Below are 11,686 nucleotides of genomic sequence, written 5' to 3'. Positions count from 1 at the left end.
TTGAAAGTTAGTATAAGATGTTCCAGTTCATCAATTTTAAAACTGCAGCAGGTATTTTCCAGAAAACTTCTCTGTTGGAGCTCAGTCCCATTTAGATTGAAAGTGGACAATTAATGTATTCACTTGTTCATTGTGGACAGGTGTCTGACTTCAAATAAATCTCATTAACTTTCAATGAGGTGGCAGTATTTCTGTGCTCCCATTTTACGCAGTCTGTCCTGTTCATGCACCATGTTTTTATTCTCTTCTCCCATTCTCCACAGGATACAGATGACAAGCATCATCAATCTAGCTGTTGAAAAGCATTGGAAGAATCTGGTCACACAGGTATTGAAACATTCATTTTCTGCCATTTTCCAAGTTGGTTGCTTTAAACACAGTACGATGTGTAATCATCTTGAAAAGAGATTCTCTTCAATATCCAATACAAACTGAATTACAAACGTGACAGACAAACACAGGAGAACAAGTGACGAGTGAACACAAACGTCATGGTGCTCATTTTCAGATTTATTGCAGTCATCCGACAAAACAAGTGAAAGAATATTCCAGTGAAATTATTTGGAAAGTAGGGGTGACTTTTGTTGGTGACTTTCTTTGCTCTGTTGGTGAAACTTTCTTGCACCTGACTCGTGTTCATGTCTCTGTTTCCTCTATTGAATGAGGAAGGAGGTATTTGATCAGAAATCAACTGGATTGTGTACCTTTGAGAGGGGATTTCTGCACCGTCAGGGCTGGAAACAGGAGTGAGTGAAAGACAATGTGTGAAGTTTGATTTTGTACAGAGGGAGAGCAAATCTAACAGGGCTGTGAGATATTGGCCTGGATTTTACAGCCCAATAGTGGTGAACTCTGAGACTTTCACTGCTATTGAGGGTCTGAGCAGCACTGCAACTGCTGGTACATGCACACACTAACACCAGCATCTGGAAGTTGTGGTGGTGAGAAATGTGCTTGGAAGGAGCCTCTGATCATAATCGCACCAGCCCACTCTTTAAAGTGACAGGGACCTGTAGTTCAGCAATTTGGGCTCATTGCCCACAATGTACCCTGATTTTTACCTGGGTTGGATTAAAGCCGGTACCAACAGGCTCAGGGCTGCTCGGGAAGGACTTTTCTGTTGACACAACAGCTCCACTATTCCAGGAAGACACCGGCAGCAGCAGTTGTCAACTTTCAGAGGGAGTTCAGACATTTTAAATGTTGTATTTTATTTCTTAATTGTATGTAACTTTTTATCATAGCCTGATCAGAGTTCTTAAATTTACATCTGACTTTTTATTAACAAGATTGAAGTGCTTTTAAAAGATCTCTAAATGTATATGACTTTTTATCAAGATTTACTTGGCTTCTTTGAAAAGACTCTTGAGCAAGATTGAAGTGACTTTTAAAAACTACATCTTAGCCTTTAAAATCCTGCTTCCATGTGGATGACATTGGAAGATGACTTCAGAATAGCTTAGACTATCTTTCTAACAGGTACTGCAACAGCTTAAGACCTACTTTTCTGCAAAAGCTGGTGAATTACCTTCCGGGAGCGGAGAGGAGCGGAGCGGAGCAGACCTATATGGACCGATATGAGGAGAATGTTGAGAGCGGAGCCTATAAATCCAATCCGAGGATCGAGGCCCAGTCTCTTCCCTTCCAGGAGTGGAGTGGAGCTCTTCCAGTGTGCTGGAGTTTTGAAAAAAAAGAAGCCAACTGTGATGTCAGAGGAGAGCTGCAAGGTGATTGGTTGGTGAGTCACTGCTGTTAGTGTATTTAAATATCTTAAAGAAAAGGGCAAAGTTTTTTACTTGAAAAAAAACCTCTGCTGATAAGATGAGTACTACTAAAGTGTTTTTTTTATTCAGTGTAGCTTATGAAGGACTTTAGATTGTAGTGGGTAGAACAAGGCCCCTAGTGTCATTAGTATTTTTAATTAAGGGAGTAACTAATTAATCTAAGGATAAGTCATGGCAGGAGAGCTCAGCCCCGTGATATGCTCCTCCTGCGCTATGTGGGGATTCAGGAACCCTCCCAGTCTCCATGACGACCATGTGTGCAGGAAGTGTATCCAGCTGCAGCTACTGGCTACTCACATTATGAAGCTGCAACTGCGGGTGGTTTCACTGTGGAGCATCCACGAAGCTGAGGGTGTCATGGATAGCATGTTTAGTGAGGTGGTCGCACCGCAGGTAATGGATGCACAGGCAGAAAAGGGATGGGTGACCACCAGATGGAATAGTCGGAGCAGGCAGGTAGTGCAGGAGTCCCCTGTGGCCATCCCCCTCTCAAACAGATACACCGCTTTGGTTCCTGTTGGGGGGAAGACCTCCCAGGGGAAAAGAGCAACAGCGCGGTCCGTGGCACCACGGAGGGTTCTGCTGCACAGCAGGGGATGAAAAGGGGAGGAAGAGCTATTGTGATAGGGGATTCTATCATAAGGGTTGCAGATAGGCGTTTCTGTGGCCGCAAACGAGACTCCAGGATGGTATGTTGCCTCCCTAATACTAGGTATAGGAATTATAGGGTTGTAATAGTAGGTGATTTTAACTTCCCTAATATTGACTGGGACTGCCTTCGTGCTAAGGGATCAGATGGGGAAGAATTTGTTAAGTGAGTCCAGGATAATTTTGTGAAGCAGTACGTGGATGGCCTGACTAGAGAAGGGGCTACACTCGATCTCCTGTTAGGAAATGAGGATGGGCAGGTGGTTGATATGGCAGTCGGGGAGCACTTTGGGACCAGTGACCATAACTCTATTAGCTTCAAGATAGTTATGAAAAAGAATAGGACTGGTCCTCAGGTTGAAGTCCTAAATTGGGGGAAGGCTAATTTCCATGGCATCAGACAGGAACTCTCAAAAGTTGAATGGGAGAGGCTGTTTACAGGTAAAGGGACGTCTGGCAAGTGGGAGGCTTTTAAAAGTGAGATAGGAAGAGTTCAGGGCCAGCATGTTCCTGTTAGATGGAAGGGCAAGACTGGCAAGTTTAGGGAACCTTGGTTGACGAGGGATATTGAGGGTCTGGTCAGGACAAAGAAGGAGGCATACGTCAGGTATAGGCAGCTGGGATTGAGCGAGTCCCTCGAGAAGTATAGGGGATATAGGAGTATACTTAAGAAGGAAATTAGGAGTGCGAAAAGGGGCCATGAGATTTCCCTGGCAGATAAGATAAAGGAGAATCCTAAAAGATTCTATAAGTGTATTAAGAGTAAAAGGGTAGCTAGGGAGAGTGTAGGTCCCCTTAAGAATCAGTGTGGCAATCTATGTGTGAAGCCACGCGAAATGGGCGAGGTCTTAAATGAATATTTCTCGTCTGTATTTACCGTGGAGAAGGTCATGGAAGCTAGTGAGTTCAAGGGAGGGAACAGCGATATCCTGCAGCATATCAACATTACAAAGGAGGAGGTGTTGGAGGTTTTGAAGCGCATTAAGGTGGATAAATCCCCAGGGCCTGATCAGATGTATCCTAGGATGCTATGGGAAGCAAGGGAGGAGATTGCTGGGGCGCTGGCAGAGATTTTTGTATCATCGTTAGCAACGGGTGAGGTACAGGAAGACTGGAGGATAGCTAATTTGTTAATTAATAAATTAAATAACAAATCATGTCGCCTCTTTCTCTTCTAAACTCTGGCGGAGACAAGCCTAGCTTGTCCAATCTTTCCTCGTAAGACAGCCCACCCATTCCATGTATTAGTCTCGTAAACTTTCTCTGTACTACCTCCAATGCATTTACATCCTTCCGCAAATAAGGAGACAAGTACAGTACTCAGTACTGCAGAAGAGGTCTCACCAATGTCCTGGATAGGTGAAGCATAACCTCCCTACTATTGTATTCAATTCCCATGGTGATAAATGATAACATTCGATTAGCTTTCCTAATTACGTGCTGGACCTGCATACTAACCTTTTGCAATTCATGCCCTCGGACACCCAGATCCCTCTGCATCTCAGAGCTCTGCAATCTCTCACCATTTAGATAATATGCTTTTTTATTCTTCCTGCCATAGTGGACAATTTCCGACTTTCCCAAATTATACTCCATTTGCCAGGTCTTTGCCCAATCACTTAACCTACCTATATCCCTTTGTAGCCCCCTTATGTCCTCTTCACAACCTACTTTCCTACCTATCTTTGTGATGAGCAAATTTAGCAACAATACCTTCGGTCCCTTCATCTAAGTCATTTATATAAATTGTAAAAAGTTGAGGTCCCAGCACAGATCCCTGTGGCACACCACTCGTTACTTCTTTCCAACCAGAAAATGACCCATTTATGCTGACTCTCTGATTCCTGTCAGCTAGCCAATCTTCTATCCATGCCAATATGTTACCCCCGACACCATGAGCTTTTATTTTCTGCAATAACCTTTGATATGGCACCTTATCCTTCTGGAAATCAAAATACAATACATCCACTGGTTCCCCTTTATCCACAGCACATGTAACTCCCTCAAAGAACTCCAATAAATTGGTTAAACATGATTTCCCTTTCAAAAAAACATGTTGACTCTGCCTGATTACCTTAATTTTTTCTAAATGCCCTGCTATAACATCCTCTGTAATAGCTCCAAGCATTTTCCCTCAGACAAATGTTAAGCTAACTGGCCTGTCGTTTCCTGCTTTCTGTCTCCCTCCCTTTTTGAATAAATGAGTTACATTCACTCTTTTCCAATCTAACGGAACCTTCTCGAATCTAGGGAATTTTGGAATATTAAAACCAGCGCATCAACTATCTCACTAGCCAATTCAGGACCTGGCGACTTGTCAACCCGCAGCTCCAACAATTTGTTTAGTACCACTTCCCTGGTGATTGTAATTTTCTTGAGTTCCTCCATCCCTTCAATTTCCTGATATACGGCTAATACTGGGATGTTATTTGTATACTCAATAGTGAAGACCGATGCAAAGTATCTGTTCAATTCATCTGCCATCTCTTAATTATCCATTATTAATTCCCCAGACACACTTTCTATTGGACCAACAGTCGCTTTGTTAACTCTTTTCTTTTTAAAATATCTATCGAAACTCTTACTAGTTGTCTTGAAATTTCTTGCGAGCTTTGTCTCATACTCTAATTTTACCTTCCTTATCAATCTTTTAGTCATTCTTTGCTGTTTTTTTTTATATTCTGTCCAATCTTCTGACCTGCCTCCCACCTTTGCACAATTATAGGCTTTTTCTTTAAGTTTGATAGTATCTTTAACTGTTTTCGTGAACCATGGATGGTGAGTCCCACCTTTGGAACTTTTCTTTCTCGTTGAAATGTATCTATTCTGTGTATTCTGAAATATCCCCTTAAATGTCTGCCACTGCATCTCTATTGACTTATCCCTTAACCTAATTTGCCAGTTCACTTTAGCTAGCTCTGCTTTCATGACCTTATAATTGCCCTTATTTAAATTTAAAATACTAGTCTGGGACCCACTCTCCTCTCCCTCAAACTGAATGTAAAATTCAATCATATTATAATCGCGACTACCTAGGGGCACCTTAACTATGAGGTCATTAATTAATCCTATCTCATTGCACAATGCCAGGTCTAGTATAGCCTGCTCTCTGGTTGGCTCCAGAATGTATTGTTCCAAGAAATTATCCCCAAAACATTCTATGTATTCCTCATCTAGGCTACCTCTGCCCATCTGAATTTTCCACTCTATATGTAGATTAAAATCCCCCATAATTATCACAGTACCTTTCTGACAAGATGCCATTATTTCTTCCTTTATATCCCATCCGACAGTGTGGTTAATGTTAGGTGGCCTGTACACCACTCCCACAAGTGACTTCTTGCCTTTATGTTTTCTCATTTGTACTCAAACTGATTCTGCATCCTGATCTCCAGAACTCAGGTCATCCCTCTCGATTACGCTAATACCATTATTAATTAACAGAGCTACCCCGCCACCTTTTCCTAGCTTCCTGTCCATCCAAAATGCCATGTCACCTCCAATATTCTCATCCCAATCTATGTCGCCCTGCAGCCATGTCTCTGTAATGACTATCAGATCGTACTAATTTATTCTATTTGTGCTCCCAGTTCATCTGTTTTGTTTCAAATGCTCCATGCATTCAGATACAGAGCATTTAGTTTTGTCCTTTTATTATTTTTGTCACCTCTGGCCTTATCTGTCGATTTACTCTTAGATTTGTACATTCTGCCCCTTCCTGTCACAGTCTGTTTATCATTTCCCATATTTATACCTTTCTCTCTCGCCCTGTCTCTCCTCCTTGATTCACCATATCTTCCCAAATTTGATCCCTTGCCCCCACTATTCAGTTTAAAACCGTCTCTACTTCCCTCGTTATGTGGCTCGCTAGAACACCGGCACCAGCACGGTTCAGGTGTAGACCGTCCCAACGGTACAACCACCTCTTTCCCCAGTACTGGTGCCAATGCCCCACAAACCAGAACCCACTACTACCACACCAGTCTTTCAGCCGCACATTACTTTCTCTAATCTTATTTGTCCTATGCCAATTTGCACATGGCTCAGGTAATAATCCAGAGATGATTAACTTTGAGGTTCTGCTTCTTAATTTGGTGCCTAGTTCCTCAGACTGACTTTGCAGAACCTCTATCCTTGTCCTGCCTATGTCTTTGGTACCGACATGGACCACGACGACTGGATCCTCCCCCTCCCATTGTATGTTTCGCTCCAGCCCTGAGCAGATGTCCTGAATCCTGGCACCGGCAGGCAACACAGCCGTCTGGACTCCTGCTTTTGCTGCAGAGAACAGAGTCAATCCACCTTACTATACTGTCCCCTACTACCACTACATTCCTTTTTTCTCCCTCTTTGAGCCGCAAACACTTACTGCAGACGTGTTTGCCCTGGATCACACTGGCATCCAGGAACTCCCACATGCTGCAGCTGTGACACATCACCTGTCCTGTCATCCTTAACGTGTTTCAATTAACTACTTAAATATTTTATTCAATTATTCATTTTATTGCATATTTTAATAAACTTACCACTAGTTTGTTTACTATTTTAAATGTTAGGACTAAAATGGATCTTAATCACTTACCGGATGCGCATCAAGCAGGTCGGTTCTTCCAAACCAATCAACTACCTGCTTGCCTGAGATGTCACAGCTTACCAGATCCTCACCAAACAGCTCCTTCCACTGCACCGAAGAAAGAACCAAATCCTGTATCCTCACCGCAGCAGCTCTCTGTTTCCCTGCTCTCACTCTCCATTGTGACGTCACTCCTCGATTTTTTTTCCCCTGCTCTGCTCCTCTCTCTCTCGCTCTGTCTCCGAGTCTGTGCTTTTGGCACATTCCTTCATTTGTTGTTCCGTTGTGCTCCTCTGTTTCTGGTTCAAAATCAGACTCTGGTGGGATTTGAACCCACAACCTTTGAATATCATCTTAATTATTATTTAGAAGTCCAACACTCTATCTATTGCGCCACAGAGCCTCACACATTTTGATTAACATCACTAAGGCCTTTGATCTTGTCGGCAGAGACGGCCTCTTCAAACTGCAATGGAACATCGGCTGCCCTCCTGACCTCTTGGGCATCATCTCTTCTTTCCACGAGAACATGCACAGTTCCATCAGTTACAATGGAGCAACATCAGACGCTTTCAAGATCAGCAGTGGGGTAAAGCAGGGCTGCGCGCTGGCGCCAACTCTCTTAGGAACAGAGGAACATAGGAGTAAGCTATTCAGCCCGTCGAACCTGCTCTGTCATTCAATTCGATCATGGCTGATCACCTACCTCAAAGCCCCTTTCCCATGCTATCCCCATATCCCTTGATGTCATGAGTATCAAGATTTCTATCAATTTCTGTCTTGAACATGCTCAATGATTGAGCTGTCACAGCCCTCTGGGGCACAGTATTCCAATGATTCACCACCGTCTGAGTGAAGAAATGCCACCCATCTCAGTTTTAAATGGCCTACTCCTTATTCTGAGACGATGTCCTTTGGTTTTAGACTCACCAACCAGGGCAAACATCCTGTCTACATCCACACTGTCACGCCCTGTAAGAATTTTGTCAGTTTCAATCAGATCACCTCTCATTCTTCGAAAAGTTAAGGAATACAGGCCCAGTTTCCTCATAAGACAATCCCACCATCCCAGGGATTAGTCTGGTGACATAAAAACAAGAAATGCTGGAACCACTCAGCAGGTCTGGCAGCATCTGTGAAAAGAGAAGCAGAGTTAACGTTTCAGGTCAGTGACCCATCTTCGGAATTGACATATATTAGAAAAGTCACAGGTTATAAGCAAGTGGGGTGGGGGTGGGGCAGGAGATAACAAAGGAGAAGGTGTAGATTGGACAAGGCCACATAGCTGACCAAAAGGTCATGCAGCAAAGGCAAACAATATGTTAATGGTGTGTTGAAAGACAAAGCATTAGTACAGATTAGGTGTTAATGGACTGAATATTGAACAGCAGGAAGTACAAACCTGAAAAAAACAGTAGGTAAGCAAACTGAACAAACTGAGATGAAATGAAATAAATGCAAAAAAAAGATTAGTCTGTTGACCCTCTGTTTCACCCCCTCTATGGCAAGTGTATCCTTCATAAGATGAGAATAAACTGTACACAATACTCCAGTGCGGAGACACCAAGGCTCTATACAATTGCAGCACGACATCTTTACTCCTGTACTCATGACCCCTCGTGTGGGTACAACATACCATTTGCCTTCCTAATTGATTGCTGCACCTGCACAAGAGCTTTTGGTGTCTCAGGAACAAGGACACCCAGGTCCCTTTGGACATCGACACTTCCCAACCTCTCACCATTTAAGAAATACTCTGTCTTTCTGTTTATTCTACCAAAGTGAATAACTTCACACTTATTCACATTATATTCCATGTTCTTGCCCATTCACTTAGCCTCTCCAGGTCCCCTGGAAGCCTCTCTACATCCTCCTCACAACTCACACTTCACCGAGCTTTGTGTCATCTGCAAACTTGGAAATATTACATTTAATTCCCACATCCAAATCATTTATATAGGTTGTTAACAGCTGTGGCTCCAACACTGATCCTTGCAGTACCCCAATAGTAACAGCCTGCCATCCTGAGAAGGACCCGTTATTGCTGTAATTGTGACCTGACTCCAAAAACAACTGGACTGGAATGGAATGGAATTCTTCAGTGTTTCTGTTGTTTGGCTTGCATTGACTCATCGATTTTCTTGTTTTTCACATTGTCGATGCCTTTGAATAATTGTGGATCATTCTTCAGGGTGTCTTCTTTCACCAGGTAGTTCTGACCTCTGATGATGTTGATTGTCATCAGCTTCAATTCGCTGATAGTTTTGGAAGTGAGCAGATTTCCTTTGCTTGAGTCTACAACATGGAACTCAGTCTGACATGTGGACCCACGGGAGGATTTGAATGCCATCCCTGCGTTGGAGTTGCATCCATCCAATAAGAGACCGAGTAGAAGTGACAGTTCTGTCAGTCGAATATGAGACTTTTAATGGCAGGGTTGTGAGTTTGAGTGCCATTCTGCTTTTCCCTTTTGTAAGGCTTCATGAGCAGAGAGTACAGGGAGTGTTTGAAATGAGCAAGTCTCGCTTTGATTCAGGACTCTTCCCTCTCAGCAGCATCTCACTATGAAAGATTTAATTTGATCTCATTTCATTCTCAGCTCGGAGTCTGTGCGGCTCAGTGGCACTTCTGGCTGTCTCCCGCTTCACAATCCATCAGTACTGAGAAAGCAATGGGGAATATTACTCACATGTTGTGTTCTTTAATTTTTTGGAAAACTTGAATGTATGTATTTTCTTCCAAAACAAGGACACCACGCTATCGCTAATGTCGGGCTGAAATAGCTCAGTTGGGAGAGCGTTAGAATGAAGATTCAAAGGTCCCTGGGTCAATCCCGGGTTTCAGCAATTTCGCTTCATTATGCGTCCCTTGCCTTGGTTCTGATTTTCCAGTTGCACAATTTACTTTGAGATTATTTCCCAAGCACCAGTGGATTGAATTTGAGAAACAACACAGAGTCATTTACAACATAGAAGGTGGTCGTTTGGCCGATCACGTCCATGCTGGATCTCCCCGGAGCAATCTCGTCAGTTCCACTCACCAGCTCGATCCCTTTCCTCCTGGAAGTTTCTTTCCTTCAAGTATCCATCTAATTTCCTTTTCAAATCATTGATTGTCTCTGCTTCCACCACACTCGTGGGCCAAGACCCACAGCTTAAAAAATTCCACCTCATCAAGGATGGGAAATACTTATATCTTCTATATTTGCTTATTCTCTATTTCTATGAGAATAGACTGACAGTCAACATGAAAGGAAACCCAAAAATCTTCGAGCAGCATGTAAATGATAAGTGGGTAGTAAGAGGTTGAGTCGGGCCTATGAGGGACAAAAAGGATAATATAAGCTTAGAGGTGCAGGGCAATGTTAATCTACTTAATGAGTACTTTGCATCAGTGATCACTGAGGAAGTGGAATTTGACAAAATATCAGTCGAAGTGAAGACAGTCGAGTCAATGGAGAGGGTACAAATTGAGAGAGGGTGGTACGAAAAAGGCTGGCTGTGCTTAGGGTAGATAAAACACCTGGTCTGGATGGCTGGCATCCCAGGTTGCGAAAGGAAATGCGGATGCAGATAATGGAAGAGTTTGCAATAATCTTCCAATCTTCCCTGGATACGGGGGAGGTGCCAGAGGATTAAACAGTGGCAAATGCGACGCCCTTATTCAAGAAAGGGTGTAAGGACAGTCCGGCTAACTACAGGCTAGTTAGATTAACAGCAGCGGTGGGTAAGGTTTTAGAAAGAATAATCAGGGTAAAAAATCAACAGTCACTTGGAGAGGTTTGAGTTAATTAAGGAGAGTGAGCATGGATTTATAAATGGGAGTTCATGCTTGACTAATCTAACTGCATTTTTTGATGAACTAACAGAGCAGGTTGATGAAGGGAATGCAGTGGGTGTTGTTTATATGGATTTTAAGGAAGCGTTTGACAAGGTACCACATAAAAGGGCGGTTAACAAAATTGAGGTTCGTGGTATAGGAGGGTCAGTGTCAAATTGGATAGAAAATTGGTTTCAGGACAGAAAACAGCGAGTCTTATGAAATGATTCTTTGTCAGACTGGAGGATAGTGGACAGTGGTGTTTCCCAAGGGTCAGTGCTGGAACCACTGCTTTTTTTGCTCAAGATAAATGACTTGGATCTTGGAATATTGAGTAGAATCTCAAAATATCCCGATGACAACAAACTTGGAGGAGTGGCAAACAGTGAGGATGAAATGAACTGCCTGCAACAGGACAATGATAGGCTAGCAGAATGGGCAGACAGGTGGCAGATGGAATTTAATAGTGACAAGTGTGAGGTGATGTATTTTGGCATAAGGAATAGGGAGTGGCAATATTTACTTAATGGCACAGTTCTAAAGTGTGTGTTGGAATAGAGGGACTTGGGGTTCATGTGCATCAATCTTTGAAGGTGGCAAATCATATTGCGAGAGTGGTTAGCAAAGCATATGGGATCTTGGGCTTGAAAAAAAGAGGCATTGAGTACAAAGCAGTGAAGTTATGATGAACCATTATAAAGCTCTGGTTAGGCCCCAGTTGGCGTGTTGCTTCCAGTTTTGCTTACCACACTTAAGAAAGAATGTGAGCGTCCTTGAGAGGATGCAGAGGAAATTCACCAGAATGGATCCAGGGATGGAGGATTTTAGTTGCAAGGTTAGGTTGGAAAAGCTAGGGTTGTTC

The sequence above is a fragment of the Heterodontus francisci genome, unplaced genomic scaffold (assembly GCF_036365525.1).
Source record: "Heterodontus francisci isolate sHetFra1 unplaced genomic scaffold, sHetFra1.hap1 HAP1_SCAFFOLD_102, whole genome shotgun sequence".
Taxonomy (NCBI): domain Eukaryota; kingdom Metazoa; phylum Chordata; class Chondrichthyes; order Heterodontiformes; family Heterodontidae; genus Heterodontus; species Heterodontus francisci.
Note: the sequence above shows the minus strand (reverse complement) of the source record.